The sequence below is a fragment of the Pelodiscus sinensis genome, chromosome 1 (assembly GCF_049634645.1).
Source record: "Pelodiscus sinensis isolate JC-2024 chromosome 1, ASM4963464v1, whole genome shotgun sequence".
NCBI lineage: Eukaryota > Metazoa > Chordata > Testudines > Trionychidae > Pelodiscus > Pelodiscus sinensis.
In genome coordinates, this window is record NC_134711.1 from 184,310,744 (window position 1) to 184,328,274 (window position 17,531).

A 17,531-nucleotide genomic window follows, 5' to 3' on the forward strand; every position below is an offset into this window, starting at 1 on the left:
TTTCCTTCAATAGCATTGCAGTGGCACTGATTTATCATTTTGATTGTAAAATTATTTGACAACAGAACATGAAATATTCCTCTAGGTTTTTTACCGGAAATGAACATTCCAGCTAGGATATTTCACAGTCATGACATTTGGCCCTAATCTCTGCAGCTATATCCAACCACTATGAATTAATATCCAGTATTAACTTGTATGGAAATGTAATGCTTGAAGCTATGTCTAGACTGCAGGTTTCTTTCAGAAGAAGCTTTTCTGGAAGAGAACTTCTGGAAAAACTTTTTTTCAAAGAGAGTGTCTACGCAGCAAAAGCGCAACGAAAAAGCAATCTGCTTTTTTGAAAGATAGCGTCCACATTGATTGGATGCTACTTTGCAGTTAAGTTGTGATTACTGTGGATGGAGTGGCCACCAGGGCACCTGTGCATTTTCCTAGAGGACTCCTCTTTCGAAAAAACACTCTTCCGTGTCTACACACGCCTTTTTCCCAAAAAGTTTTTTCAGAAAAAGGCTTCTTTTTCATAGAAAGAGGTTTACTGCTCTCAGAAAACCTCCCTCCATTCTTTCAATTTTCTGTCAAAAGAATGCAATAGCAGTGTGGATGTAAGTGTAGTTTTTCTGGAAAAACGGCTGTTTTTCTGGAAAAACTCTGTAGTGTAGACATACCCTGAGAAAGGTGAGTCCCAGTAGGTCTAGCTACTGTGTATAATTATGGCTGTATATAATGGCTGTTCTAAAGAATGAGTTCTTGATTATAAAATAGCACCACCGTTCTGTTTGCCTTTTGGGGTTTGGTGGGCATTTTGTGCTGCCCCCAGCACAAGAATTGTACCATGCCTCTCTATGTAACCAGTTAGGCTGCTCAAGAGCAGGTGAGGATAAGGAAAGGGGCTCAATTATCAAAGATATAATGTGGGCAATTATGCATGTTTTCCCCCCTCTCATCCAAACTTGGAACAAAGCATTCTCTCTGGTGATGAAAGTGTTCAAACATGCATGCATTCGTCCCTAGATGAAGCTATAGTTTAAACGTTTAACTTTCTCAAGCTATTTAGATGCTTTTTACACTGATTTTTTTTTACATAATTATCATCTTAAAAGCCCATTGTAATAATGAAGGGAGGCAGGTTGTACACTGGTGCTATGCACTTGCACCAAAAATACCGGTAGAAAAGTGTACAGAATTTCTTTGAGAAGTCTGGAAGTTTCTATGGTTATTTAAATACATATAGTACAAAGGGCCAACTTCTGCTCCCACTGATGACATGCACGCTGGGATTTTTCAAAGAGCCACAGGGAGTTAGGCACCCCATCTCCCACTGAAGCTATGCCTACACTACAGAGTTTAAGTGGAAAAACTCGGGGAGCTTCCACACCTCAAGCACGTTTTTGCACAAGAGAATTTAAAGAACAGAGTGGTTTTTGTGCAATTGGTATTCCTCTTTCTATGAGGAAGAAGCCTTTTTGCAAAAGAGTTCTTTCACAAAAAGGAGTGTGTGCACTGGGAAGAGGGGGGTTTTGCGCAAAAAGAGGAAAGAGAAAAAAAGCACAGGTGCCCTGGTGGCCATTCTGTGCATACCAATCAGAGCTTACTTTCGAGAGAGCGTCCATGATGTCTGGATGCTCTCTTTTGCAAAAGTCCATTGCTTTTTCGATGTGCTTTTCCAGTGTGGCTGCGCTCTTGCGCAAGAAGTTTTTGCAGAAGATCTCTTCTGAAAAAAGCTTCTTGCGCAAGAAGCCTGCAGTCTAGACGTAGCCTGATGGGCTTTGTCTACACTGCAGGGTTTTTGTGCAAGAAGCTTTTTGTGGAAGAGATCTTCCGAAAAAACTTCTTGTGCAAAAGTGCGTCCATACCTCAAAAGCACATTGCAAAAGCAATGTGCTTTTGCATAAGAGCGCATCCATTCTGCATGGATGCTCTTGCGCAAGAAAGCTCTGATTGCCATTAACAGAATGGCCATCAGAGCACCTGTGCTTTTTCTGATAGGCTCTTTTTGCACACGAAACCCCTGCAGAGCATCCACACATGCCTTATTGCGCAAGAGCTGTAGCGCAAAAAGGAGTTATTCCTCATGGGGAGAAGAATAACTCTACCAGCAAAAGCCCTCTGTCCTGTCGATTTACTGTTGGTTTTTTTTTTAACAAAAACGCACTTGAGGTGTGGACGCCATTTTTGTGCAAAAACCTTGTAGTATAGACATAGCCTGAGAGAAACGTGGCTTATGCAAGAGTATGTTTTCACTGAAGAATTCAAGAATCAGAGGGAAATGTTGAAGCTTTTATATATAGAATGAAAACTTTCTATTTGAAAATGCAAAATATAAAAACATTGGCAGACAGATTATTAGCTTTCACAGAAGCTTAAAGAAAAATAAACTTAACTCTACATACAACTATTTAAAAAACCAAAATAGTATGAACTGGGGAAACAACAAAATGTAAAGCAACTTGAAAGTTTCAGCTTTTTCAGGTTTAACTTGGAAAGTGTAAACAGACTCTGAGAATTCAAAAGTTATTATAATGAACCCCCCTGAGGCAAGCAGAAAGAACTCCCAGGCTGAGGGACAAATTCCAGCCTAAGTGACTCTTTTCATAGCTTGCGTATAGCCCAAGAGATAATGCATGTCTAGCCAGAGCTCAGTGCAATAAATGTATGAAATATGGACTCTGCAGCTGTTTGCCTCCAGAGCCATAAGGGAATGAGCATATATTACTGACAATCAACAGCCATTGTTTCTGGGATCTATTTCTTCTGATGTCATAGAGAATGAAACTTAATATTCATTGAAAGATTATTGACTTTATAACTGACTCAGAATCTGGCCTCATCTCGGAAGGGATTTATAATTTCCATCAGCTCCTCCCAGAGCTGAAGTCCTCTGATACAGTTCTGGCCAACATTAGAGGTATTAACTGCATGGGTCAGCTCACACAGAAACAAATAGGTGATAAATATAAAAGTCATGCATTCAGAGTGCATGTGGTCACAGGATCAAAAAACAACAGCCTTCTGTGCTGCAGTGTGGCAGCCATGATAGGCCTACTGAGAATGGTATAAGAACTTGGTGGAGGATTTGATGATATTGGGTCTTTGAAGTAGATTGAGTACAAATCCACTTGAGACAATTCTGAATCATGCAGTCTATAAACACCCCTACCAGAGTGAACTTTGAAAATACTAGCTGCACATTCAAAGGACATCATTACCTGGTCATGGTGGATTATTTTTTCAAACACACACACATACACTTGAAAGATGTAACATGTCATAGTATTACTGAGAAACTGGAGTACGCTTTTGTTCGCTTTGGTATTCCAGAACAACCAGTGATGGACAAATGGATAACAATTAACTGCAGCAGAATTTAAGTCATGCTGAATAAAATATGATTTTGATCATATTACTTCCAGCCACATTACCCACAAGTGAATGGAGACATTGAGAAAGCTGTACTGACAGCCAAGAAATCTACAGCAAGAAGATCCATTCCTTTCTCTTCTGAATTATAGATGATCACCTATAGCAGCTTCTAAATATAGTCTAGAACAGCTTCTGATGGGAAGACCACTCAAAACCACTGTTCCAATCTTTGGAAAATCTTCCAAGTAGACAGACACAAGGAGGATAAACATCACTCAGGGTATGTCTACACAGCAAAGTTATTTTGGAATAACAGCCATTATTCCGAAAAAAAACTATGCGCGTGTCTACGAAACCATTCCGTTATTTTGAAATAATTTTGAAATAAAAGGAGGCTTATTCTGAAATCTGTAAACCTCATTCTACATAGCTATTTTGGAATAAGGCATGTGTAGACGCTCCGCTGCTGCTATTTTGAAATAGCCGCTCACCAGGGCCATTCTAAGTTATTCCTCCCCAGTGCCTCCTGGGGCTTTAAGTCGAGATAGCACATCTACATTAGGGAAGCCTGCCTTGGACTAATTTTGATGCTTCCTTGCACTGTAGATGTGCTATTTCAAAATAAGCTATTTCAGAATAACTATTCCGGAATAGCTTATTTCGAAATAGCCATGTAGTGTAGCCACACCCTCAGAGAATTGCCTGGTCTAGAAACTAATGACCATGTTCATGTCATATTGGATGGAGAAAAGAGATGGACAATTCCAGCAGTTGTAAAAAGAAAAGACTGACAGTGGAGAGTTCCACAGTAACTGTTGACATTCACAATTTGATCTGTTGATTGTTCTTTGAAAACAAACTCTATAGACAGCAGATGCAGAACAGGAATAAGATGCAAGGATTCCAGACTGAACACAGCCAATCATTGCAATTAATGATCAGCCAGATGACTAAGTTGTTATGCATTTGGCAACGATATCATGATGATATAAATCAGGGGTGGAGAACCTTAGGCTTGGGGGCTGGATGTGGCCCTCCACATGCCTGGGTCCAGCCCCTGATGCTCAGGGCTCCCCCCAGTATTGGGGTGCCCACAGCACACAAAATCTACTCACCTTGGCCCCCCAAGGCTCTGCTGTGTGAAAAGAATGTGAGGAGTGTCTCCTCAGTCAGGGGACACATCAAAGAGGGCTTGTTTTGGGTTTTTTTGATTCTCACTTGTGTGCGGCCCCAACTGATTTTTCTGTGGATCAGTGGCCCCCGACCCAAAAAAGGTTCCCTGTCCCTGCTGTAAATGGTACGAATGTAAATCTAAAGGGGGAGATATAACAGAGTGCTAAACCATTTATAATGTTCTGCCACTAGGTGGCACTGTATAAAATACCCTATTTAAGCTATAGTGATAGAAATGTAGCCCTGTTAGTCTGGTGTAGCTGAAACAAAAAACAGGACTATGTAGCACTTTAAAGACTAACAAGATGGTTAATTGTATCCTTTGGTATATATGATTGTGAACATTTTCTTCCACTATTTGATCTGAGGAAGTGGGTTTGGCCCACGAAAGCTCATCACCTAATAAACCATCTTGTTAGTCTTTAAAGTGCTACATAGTCCTGTTTTTTGTTTCAGCTATTTAAGCTATCTGAGAGGTAACTGTGTTAGTCTGAATCTGCAAAAGTGACGAGGAGTCCTGTTTGTCTATAAGGTGCCACAGGACTCCTCGTTGCTTTTGCCTATTTAAGTTAACTTCATTCATATCTATCAGAGCATTAAAGGATCTTATGATGAACCCATTGTGGTGATCTCTCTAGCCAGTACATATCTGGTACAGAATTATATGATAAATTCCTTGCAAATCTCAGCCTGAGGGCATGCCTACACTAGGAAATTATTTCAAAATAATAACTCCTGAAATAACTATTTAGAAATAGCGTGTCCATGCTACAGGGAAGCCTCAAAATTAGTCTGAGGCAGGCTCCCTTAACGTGGATGTGCCACCTTGACTTAGAGCTCCAGGAAGTTATCACTTTTAATGACTCTGGGAAGTAATTATTTCAAAATAGCAGCAGTAGAGCACCCACACTATAGCTATTTTGAAATAACTATTTCAAAATGGCTGTGTCTAGACTGCACCCCTTTTGCGGAAAAGGGATGCAGATTAGACACAGCGCAATTGCAAATGAAGCGGGGATTTAAACCTTCCCCGCTTCATTTGCATAAACATGGCTGCCGCTTTTTTCCGGCTCGGGGCTTTGCCGACAAAAAGCGCCAGTCTAGACGGGGATCTTTCAGAAAATAAAGCCTTTTCCGAAAGATCCCTTATTCCTCTTAAAACCAGGAATAAGGGATCTTTCGGAAAAGGCTTTATTTTCTGAAAGATCCCCGTCTAGACTGGTGCTTTTTGCCGGCAAAGCCCCGAGCCGGAAAAAAGCGGCAGCCATGTTTATGCAAATGAAGCGGGGAAGGTTTAAATCCCCGCTTCATTTGCAATTGCGCTGTGTCTAATCTGCATCCCTTTTCCGCAAAAGGGGTGCAGTCTAGACACAGCCCATAAATGTTATTTCTTGTGGAAAGCAAGAAGTTATTATTTCAGAATAACCAGCCCCTTATTTCAAAATAGCAGGTTTGGTAGAGTGGAGGCTCAGCTTGTTATTTCAAAGTAAGTGTAGACCAGGCCAGAAGGTTTTATCATTTGCTTCAATGGGGTGGGGAGGACAAATGGACAACAGATTTGGAGGCTAGGCCCTGAGTGGGGAGAAAACGTCATGGCATTGCTCCATTCGATTTCAGTGGTGCTGTATCAGTTTGCGACACGTGAGGATCTGGCCTTAAAGATTGAAGGGCACATCTGTTTTTATTTTGGTCTGTATTATTAACTAAAATGCTTCAAAATGTGCCAACCAATTCTGTTCTCACAGTATATGGATGTTAACAACATGATTGATATAGATTTAGCAGCTCATGTCTTCCTTTATTTTTCTCACATTCTTTAATAAGCCACATAAAATACAGGAAAAAAATGCAGCACACAATGCAGCAGCTTCCTGTTACAAAACTGTAAATGCTTTATGGAAATGAGCCATCTGTGTTACTAAGCTGCCAAGAATACAACCAGTGTTATAGGTTGGGATCAGTCTTTCACCTGGAAGAGAAGCTGATTTAAATTTAAGTCTCACTGGTGAGCTGCCAAATGCAGAAATATTTGGGGTGCGGGTGATAACATAATGATTTCACGAGATATCTTTCAGCTACATCAACAAAAAGCTAATCACCAGTTTGAGTTTTGATGGTCTAGCTATCTATTTGTCTATTGTGGATCTAAAAATCTCCAGCATGGAGAATGATTATTGCTATGGAAACATTTGATAGAACTGAACTCCTTCAAAAACTAGTGGACACTAAAGAACGAATATTTGGGAGATACAGATAGTATTTGTTAGCACGCAAGAGCTTTTGAGAATATGTACAAGAAAACAAAATGTTATAACAAATTCTGGTTGCTCCCTAGCCCACTGAAGTTGATGGAAAGGGCAAAGGGAGTTGAATGTAGTTAGAATCTGAGCCATGGGAGGTCACACAACATGAATCTAGACGAGCGAAAGACTGATGTGGATGAAACTAGCAAGATAGATCCATGGGTTTGAAAACTTTGGGGATGAGTTATCCATACCTCATCCTAGTCATCTTTGTGCTTTAAAGCAAATTCCTTTTGCCAGTAGACTTTGTCACTTTTTGATCCATTTATCAAAATTAGGCCACGAACGAGGCAAGCCTTTTCATCACGTGCTTCCTTTATAGCTGGGAAATAATAAACAATATTCATCCCATGTGTGGTTAGTGTCTGTTGGAACTATTTGTTACTATTCTTTTTCATTGTATCACAGCAGCTAGACACCTTGATGGAAACTGGGATCCCACTGGTGCTGCATTGACATTGTAGGAGACAGTGACTGTGCCGAAAAGCTTACAGTCTGAACAGACAAGACAGACAAAGCCTGCATCTACCTTTCCCTGTGTAATGGTTTCTGTCCTGTATAATTTTGGTTACATTACAAAATGCCTTGTGTAAGTGTCACAGTTGACACTTAGTCTAATTTGCGTAGAACCATTTTCCCCAGGAAGGTCACTCAGTGGTGCATGCATCTTCAGGAACATTGGCCTGTACAGAAAGCTGCAGGCGAGGACTTTCTTTCCAGACCATAAGATTACGATTGAGGATGTGGAAATGCCCCTCGAGGTGTTGGGGACACCATTTGTGCATTTTAAAAAATGGAATGTGTTTCAATAAAGCTTTCTCCATACACAGAGCATCATGATGCTCTATTTAGAGCTCTTTGAAATATGTAGCTCTGCCTTCATACTTGGAGAAATATTTGAAGCAACACTTGTGACTGAGCACATGAAAGACTTTCATGTGGGAGTTTGTCCAGCCAGCTGACCACACACAATAATGCATTTATAGTGTAGTGTCTTGTAAAATTTTCACATCTAAGAACTGTCCTTGGGCAAAAATACATTTTAACAAGCCTGAAGTGTAATTAGGGCATTCTATAAATATATACTAAATGAGATCTTGGTTTGCCCACTTGTGAAGTGGGAATTGTAACACTTGCCTGTCTCACATGCTGAAGAGTAATTGATGGATTCATAGCACTTTGAAGCTCCAAAGCATTTATATAAATGTTAGGTGGTATTGGGTCTAATTGGTCAATCCTGGTAAATTACCTGGGTTTGAGCTGGCATGGAAAAGCCTATTTCAGTAGTGCTGAGTGTCCTTAGGTGGGTGATCTGCAAAGGTATTACTTCATTTATAATGCTTGTAGGATGGGCATATTAAGATAAGAGCTGTCTCTCCTCTGCTGTCTCATAGAAGGGGGCACTGCATCCTTTGAGGTTCTGATACTTTTCCTAATCAAAAGAACTTGAGAACTGAGTCCCAAAACATACCTGAATAGTACAGATAGTCAAAATTATAGACTCATAGACTTTAAGGTCAGAAGGGACCATTGTGATCATCTAGTCTGACCCCCTGCATAGTACAGGCCACAGAATCTCACCCACCCCTCCTAGAATAATCCTCTCACCTATATCTCAGATATTGAAGCCTTCAAATACTTTGAAGACCCCAAGATGCAGAGATCTTCCAGCTGTGATCTGTGCCCCATGCTACAGAGGAAGGTGAAAAACCTCCAGGGTCTCTGCCAATCTACCCTGGAGGAAAATTCCTTTCCGACCCCAAATATGGCGATCAGCTAAACCCTGAGCATGTGGGCAAGACTCACCAGCCAAACACCCAGAAAGTTCTCTATAGTAACTCCTATCATCCCTCTATTGACCTATTTCCCACTGATAATGAATGGTCAATTAGTTACCAAGATCATGTTATCTCATCAAACCATCCCCTTCATAAACCCATCTAGTTTAATCTTGAAACCAGATAGAACTTTTGCCCCCACTACTTCCCATGGAAGGCTATTCCAGAACTTCACTCCTCTAATGGTTAGAAACCTTCGTCTAATCTCAAGTCTAAACTTCCTACTAGCCATTTGTTCTTGTGTCCACATTGGTATTAAGCTTAAATAATTCCTCTCCCTTCCTGGTATTTATCCCTCTAATATATTTAAAGAGAGCAATCATGTCCCCCCTCAGCCTTCTTTTGGTTAAGGTAAACAAGCTAAGCTCCTTAAGTCTCCTTTCATAAGACAGGTTTTCCATTCCTCGGATCATCCTAGTGGCCCTTCTTTGTACCTGTTCCAGTTTGAATTCATCCTTCTGAAACATGGGAGACCAGAGCTGCACACAGTATTCCAAATGGGGTTTCACCAATGCCTTGTATAATGGCACTAACACCTCCTTATCTCTACTGGAAATACCTCGCTTAATACATCCCAAGACCGTATTAGCCTTTTTCACGGCCATGTCACAATGGCGGCTCATAGTCATCCTATAATCAACCAGGACTCCAAGGTCCTTCTCATCCTCTGTTACTTCCAACGGATGTGTCCCCAGCTTATAACTAAAATTCTTGTTATTAATCCCTAAATGCATAACCTTACACTTCTCACTATTAAATTTCATCCTATTGCTATCACTCCAATTTACAAGATCATCCAGATCTTCCTGTATGATATCCCAATCCTTTTCTGAATTGGCAATAGCTCCCAACTTTGTGTCATCCGCAGATTTTATCAGGACACTTCCACTTTTGGTGCCAAGGTCAACGATAAAAAGATTAAATAAAATTGGCCCCAAAACTGATCCCTGAGGAACTCCGCTAGTAACCTTCCTCCAACCCAACAGTTCACCTTTCAATATAACCCGCTGTAGTCTCCCCTTTAACCAGTTGCTTATCCACCTCTCAACTTTCATAACAATCCCTATCTTTTCCAGGGTGCTTATTTAGTCTGGCGAATAAAAGATGGTATGACACAGTGGCGGATTTGGGGCAGGGCAAGCGGGGCGGCTGCCGCAGGCCCCACACTTGCAGAAGCCCCACGCATGCACCGTGTCAAAGGGGGGCCCACAATATTGTGCTTCCCGGGGCCCCGCGGCACTCTCATCCGCCCCTGGTGTGACATAAAAAAAGAGGGAGATGTGCAGCAGACAGGTAAATAGGAGTAAAGAAAACACATTCAAAGGCAATGTAAATGGATGTAAGAAGGTAAGAGAGAGGTGCATCCTGGAGGTGAATGCCTGGCTGCGAAGATGGTGTCGCCAGGAGGGCTTTGGCTTCCTTGACCACGGGGTGCTCTTCCAGGAAGGACTGCTTGGCAGAGATGGAGTTCACCTTTCCAGGAGCGGGAAGGCCTTGTTTGGACACAGACTGGCTAACCTTGTGAGGAGGGCTTTAAACTAGGTTCAACGGGGACAGGTGAGCAAAGCCCACAGGTAAGTGCTGCATGTGCGGGACTGGGAGATGGGTTGGAAATGGGGGGGACTATGGCCTATAATGGCAAGGAGAAAGGAGGGTCAGGGCACAACAGGGAGGCAAGATCAAATCAGTATCTTAGATGCCTATATACAAATGCGAGAAGTATGGGTAATAAGCAGGAAGAACTGGAATTGCTAACAAATAAATACAACTATGATATCACTGGTATTACAGAAACCTGGTGGGATGGGACGCATGATTGGAATGTTGATATGGAAGGGTACGGCTTGCTCAGGAAAGACAGACAGGGAAAAAAGGGAGGAGGGGTTGCCTTGTATATTAAAAATGTACACACTTGGACTGAAGTGGAGATGGACGTAGGAGATAGCTGTGTAGAGAGTCTCTGGGTTAAGCTAAAAGGGGTAAAAAATGAGGGTGATGTCATGCTAGGAGTCTACTACAGGCCACCTAGCCAGGTGGAAGAGGTGGATGAGGCCTTTTTTAAACAATTAACAAAACTATCCAAAGCCCAAGATTTGGTGGTGATGGGGGACTTCAACTATCCAGACATATGTTGGGAAACTAACATAGCGGGGCACAGGCTATCCAATAAGTTTCTGGACTGCATTGGAGACAACTTTCTGTTTCAGAAGGTTGAAAAAGCTACCAGAGGAGAAGCTGTTCTGGATTTGATTTTAACAAATAGGGAGGAACTAGTTGAGAACTTGAAAGTGGAAGACAGTATGGGGGACAGTGATCATGAAATAATAGAGTTCATGATCTTAAGGAAAGGTAGAAGGGAGACCAGCACAATTGAGGTAATGGATTTCAGGAAGGCAGATTTTGATAAGCTCAGAGAACTTGTAGGTAAGGTCCCATGGGAAGCAAGATTGAAGGGAAAAACAACAGAAGAGAGTTGGAAGTATTTCAAAGGGACGTTGTTAAGGGCCCAAAAGCAAACAGTTCCGCTGTGTAGGAAAGATAGAAAATATGGCAAAAGACCAGCTTGGCTTAACAAGGAGATCTTGCATGATCTCAAAATAAAAAAGGAGTCCTATAAAAAATGGAAACTAGGACAAATAACAAAGGATGAATATAGGCAAGCAACACGGGAATGCAGGGGCAAGATTAGAAAGGCAAAGGCACAAAATGAGATCAAACTAGCAACAGGCATAAAGGGAAACAAGAAGACCTTTTATAAATACATTAGAAGCAAGAGGAAGACCAAGGACAGGGTAGGCCCACTGCTTAGTGAGGAGGGAGAAGCATTAACAGGAAACTTGGAAATGGCGGAGATGCTCAATGACTTCTTTGTTTCGGTCTTCACCGAGAAGTCTGGAAGTGTGCCTAACGTAGTGAATACAAGCAGAGAGAGGGTAAGTTTAGAAGATACGATACACAAAGAACAAGTTAAAAATCACTTAGGAAAGTTAGATGTCAGCAAGTCACCAGGTCCTGATGAAATGCATCCCAGGATACTCAAGGAGCTGATAGAGGAGGTATCTGAGCCTTTAGCTATGATCTTTGAAAAATCATGGCAGACAGGGGAGATTCCAGAAGACTGGAAAAGGGCAAATATTGTGCCCATCTATAAAAAGGGGAATAAGAACAACACAGGAAACTACAGACTGGTCAGTTTAACGTCTGTCCCAGGGAAGATAATGGAGCAGGTAATTAAGGAAATCATATGCAAACACTTGGAAGGTAATAAAGTGATAGGGAATAGCCAGCATGGGTTTGTGAAGAACAAGTCATGCCAAACTAATCTGATAGCTTTCTTTGATAGGATAAAGAGCCTTGTGGATAAGGGAGAAGCGGTGGATGTCATATACCTAGACTTTAGTAAGGCATTTGATACGGTCTTGCATGATATTCTTATTGATAAACTAGGCAAATATAACTTAGATAGGGCCACGATAAGGTGGGTGCATAATTGGCTGGATAACCGTAGCCAGAGTGTTGTTGTTAACGGTGCTAAATCCTGCTGGAAAGGGATAACAAGTGGAGTTCCGCAAGGGTCTGTTTTGGGACCCGTACTGTTCAATATCTTCATCAATGATGTAGATATTGGGATAGAGAGTACGCTTATTAAGTTTGCAGATGATACCAAACTGGGTGGGGTTGCAACTTCTTTGGAGGATAGGGACATAATTCAAAATGACCTTAGCAAGTTAGACAAATGGTCAGAGGTAAACAGGATGAAGTTTAATAAAGAGAAATGCAAAGTGCTCCACTTAGGAAGGAACAATCAGTTACATACATACAAGATGGGAAGCGACTGTCTAGGAAGGAACATGGCGGAAAGGGATCTAGGGGTCATAGTGGACCACATGTTGAATATGAGTCAACAGTGTGATGCTGTTGCAAAAAAAGCAAATATGATTCTAGGTTGTATCAACAGGTGTGTTGTAAGCAAAACTCGTGAAGTCATTCTGCCACTCTACTCTGCACTAATTAGGCCTCAGCTGGAGTACTGTGTCCAGTTCTGGGCGCCACATTTCAAGAAAGATGTGGAGAAATTGGTAAGGGTACAGAGAAGAGCGACAAGAATGATTAAAGGTCTAGAGAACATGACCTATGAAGCCAGGCTTCATGAACTGGGCTTGTTTAGTTTGGAAAAAAGAAGATTAAGGGTGGGACATGATAGCGGTTTTCAAATATCTAAAAGGGTATCACAAGCAGGAAGGAGAAAATTTGTTCCTCTTGGTTTCTGAGGACAGGATAAGGAGTAATGGGCTTAAAGTGCAGCAAGGGAGGTTTAGATTGGACATTAGGAAAAAATTCCTAACTGTCAGGGTGGTCAAATATTGGAATAAATTGCCAAGGGAGGTGGTGGAATCTCCCTCTCTGGAGATATTTAAGAACAGGTTAGATAGACATCTGTCAGGGATGGTGTAGACAGAGCTTGGTCCTGCCTTGAGGGCGGGGGGCTAGACTCGATGACCTCTCGAGGTCCCTTCCAGTCCTATTATTCTATGATTCTATGATTCTATGAAAACCAAAGTACTCCATCAGCCCTCTCCAAATGAGGTACCATACATCCATCAATTTGGTCCTGCCATGGGGGCAGTTGGTCCTGCCATGGGGGCAGTGGACTGGACTCGATGACCTCTCGAGGTCCCGTCCAGTCCTAGTATTCTATGATTCTGTGACTGGATTAAAATCAACAAAAAGGCACTGGAGAATGTTGTTCATTTTCTCTACCTTGGAAGTTATCTTTCATACAAGGCAGATATTGATATAGAAATCCAACATAGTCTGAGCTGTGCCAGTGCAGCCTTTGCTTGTTTATGGAACAGGGTTTTTTAAGATCATGGTATTCAAACAGATGCCAAACTTCTTGTCTATCAAGCTGCCATTCTCTCTATACTATTGTATGGGTGTGAAAACTGGACAACCTACAGACATTATTTGAAAGTCCTTGAGAGGTATCACCAATGCTGCTTCATCAAGATCTTGAAGATCAAATGGGAAGACAAGTGCACTAATATCAGTGTCCTGGAAGAGGCAAAGACCACCAATATTTGAGGCAATGACCATCCATCAGCAACTTTGCTGGACTGGCCATGTTGTTCGGATGCCAGCCCATCGCCTCCCAAAACAGGTTCTGTTTTCTCAGCTGAAAGAAGGATACTGTAACGTAGTAGGACAAAGGAAGTGCTCTAAGGACTTATTAAAGGATAACTTAAAGAAGTGCAACACTGACCTTGACACTTGGGAGACACTCATCCAGGATTGCTCAAACTGGAGACAAGTCCTCAAGTCCTACGCAATGGCTCCCTGAATTTTGAATTTGTCTGCCAACAAGATGAGGAGGAGGAGAGACGCAAGAGGAATGGGAAACTGGCTTCTAGTCATAGTCAACAGCCTCCTGCTGAACCTGGAAACATCTGTCCTCATTGTAATAGAACTTGAGGTTCAAGGATTAGCCTTATCAACCATCTGAAGGTCCACATCTCCATGGAAGACGATCATGCTCGACGAGTGATTGCCCATTATTGTCATATTGCAAAGAACAACTATTCTCCAGGATGAGTGTCTTGGTCAAGCTAAGCCTGAAACACATCAGATTGAGGGATCCTAAAGAATGAGATTCACTATGTGTATCTTAATGGGGCTTTAGCTTAGTCATCTTATTTCCTCTGTATGGTATTGCAGTTGAATGTGGAAACAGAATATAGAGGCCAATCTCCATCTGTCCATCCTCCGGGCACTATAATAAAAATTCTTCTTCTGCAATTACCCATTTATACTTTAGAAATCTGCCAGTAAAAATAAAAAGGAATTTGCTATTTAAATATTATGCAGTATCTGCACATTCAAAATATTTTTGGTGGTGCCATTCATGCCATTACAAATAAGTCTATATTATTGTTTGTGTTATAAGTCCCTTAAGGGAATTATAACTTGGCTGTAAAAATCCACTAAGACCTGAAAATTGCCAGATAAGGTCTCAGCCTAAGAGGCATTTGTTTATTTAAAATAGGATTGAAAATAAAATTTGAAATTAGTGGTTTCACATTCCTGTCTTGTGATTTCCTATTTACAAAGATGGTGCTTGGTCCTTCCTTAAGAGCAAGGGACTGGACTTAATGACCTCTTGAGGTCCCTTCCGGTTCTAGTATTCTGTGATTCTATGAAAGAGCTTAAATTAAATATTGCAGGCTATTGGTCTAAATACCATGGGTTTATGTCTTTTTAGAGAGAGGGGGGGGGGGAGAGAATTACAAGGTACTAAACCATGCAGTCCCTTCTAAGACAAATCTCTTTTGCATGTGGGCTAAGGACAACTGTAAAACATTTCAATCTGTGAAACATTTCAAACCAAATGGTTCTAGGTTTGAACATTTTTGTCTAGGTGAGTTGCCCAAAACCACACAGGAAATCTGCCATAGTTCCAGGAACAGAGCAAAGAGCATGTGCTTTAATGGCAAGAGGCCATGTTTTATCTGCAAGCTGGCTCTCCTCCCCGACAATGAACCAGAGCTCTCTGCATCAAAAGTCAACAGGCTAAGTTTACACTGCCACTTTAGTGTGCTGCAACGTTCTATCTCAGGCTGTGAAAAAACACCCCCCTCCAGAGCAGCAAGTTACAGTGCTGTAAAGCATCAGTGTAAATGGGCTCCAGGCACTGGCACCGGCACTCCCAGCACTAATAGCTACTCCCGTCATGGAGGTGGTTTATATAGAGCACTGGGAGAGCTCTCTTTCAGTGCTGCTGCCATGGCCACACCTTCATTATAGAGCACTGCCAGGACTTGCACTTTAATTGTAGAAGTGCAGGCAAAGCCTTAGAAGCTGTAAGCAATGGCTTGTTCTGTCAACTGAAATTCTCTTTAAGACCCCCAAGCGGTAGTTTGATGCACTGAAGATAGTGTTAATTCTGATTTGTGCCTCTTGGGAGAGGTGCATCCCTGGATTGCCGAAACTGTCCCCAGCATGAATTAAATTAGCCATGCAAGATGCTCTAATTTATGTGTCTAATTCAAGCGTCCTGGTCCATGCCACTTCCCACAGCTCCCATTGTCGAGGAATGGTGATTCCCTGGCCAACAGGAGCTGCGAGCAGCCATATCTGTGGATGTGGAGGCAAATAAAGTCTCTGGTGGCCCTGGCGAACTGTGCCCAGACCATGGGCTGCTTATTGCCCACACCTGCACTTGCTACTCCTGGCTCACCAGGAGCATTTTGACAGAACATGCCAAGCAGTAATAATAACAATAATAGTAAATGTGTGTGTGTGTGTGTGTGTGTGTGCACGCACATATGTATGTTATGTACATGACTGTGTGTATGTGAGAGAGAGAGAGAAAGAGACAGAGAGAGAGAGACAGAGAGAAAGAAAGAGCATCAGTTTGTGAAAGAAAGACAGAGACAGACAGTGTGTGTGTTGGGGATTGTGTGACAGACAGTGTGTACGTTGGGAAGTGTGTGTGTGTGTGTGTGTGCGTGTAAGAGAGAGAGAGAGAGAGAGACAGAGAGAGGAAAATCAGTGATGGAGGACTGTGAGGGACAGAGTGCGAGAGCCAGTCTGTGTGTGAGAGAGAGACAGTGTGTGTGTCTGCATTAGGGAAGTGTGAGAGACAGTAAGTGTACTGTCACTTTAAGTCCTCCCCCTTCCCTGCTCCCCACTCAGCCTGGCTTTCCTTTTGCTCCCCCTTTATATGGAAGTTTTTCTGCTCCTGACCCCAGCCCAGCAGTGAAGCCTACAGACTTGCTGGGCCCTGGGCAAGGGGGGGGGAGGGTGACTCTGAATTCCCAGAAGGGGAGACCTCAGGCAAAAGGGGCAGAGCTGAGGCAGCCAGCCCTCGGTGCCACCTGGAGAGTGCTGTGCTGGCCAGCCCCCGCCTGAGACAGTCCTGAGAGCCACCTGAAGTGCACCACATGGTGCTCTGGTGTCGATTTAAAGGGCCTGGGGTTCTGGCTGCTGCCGTTCCTACGATAGGGGTGGCTGGGAGCCCCAAGCCCTTTTGAATCGCCAGGCCCCAGGACACTTGTCCCCTTGCCTGTGGGAGACTGAGCGGGGCAAACAGGGAGGGATTCTGCTCCATTCTGGGCAGTTGTTGATCAGGCCAACAGTGACCGGTTGCACTGCTCTGGGCTCCTAGGACTGGGGCAGGGCTGAAACCCTCAGGAGGGAGGGAGGGAGGAGCCAAAAGGACGGAGTTCGGATTGGGGAGAAGCCCGCCAGCCCAGCATGGTGGAGGGGCTGGAGAAGAGAGGAGTCCAGACATAGCCAGCAAGGGGAAGTCCAAGCCTATTGTGGTGCCCCTTTGCCTACTGTGCCCTGGGCCAGGGCTCATATTGTCCAGCCCTAAGACTGGCAGTGAATGGGGACAGTGGCTTTTGATATATAAATCAGACTAGATAATGTTGTGGTCTTGTATGGCCTTAAACTCTAAGTCAGTGGTGTCACAGTGATTTACATCACATAAGGATCTGGCCTGTACTTCACAAAGCATCCAGTTGCTGCCTCTCTAACTGCAATTTATGGCAACACCCATAATACAGGCAGTCCCTGACTTACGCGGATCTGCACTTACGAACGGGGCTTTCTCGCCCCGGAGCTCACAGGCAGCGGTCCTGCCACCTTGACCTCCGGGGCGAGAAAAGCTGCTCCCGGTGCCCCTGGTCTGCTGGGGACCGTCTCCAGCAGACCAGGGGCACCGGGAGCAAAGCCGCAGCCGCGGCGGGTTCCCGCGCCTCTGAGGCTTTGCCAAAGCAAAGCCTCAGAGGCGTGGCACCCCGCTGCCGCTGCAGCTTTGCTCCCCGTGTCCCTGGTCTGCTGGGGGGGGGGG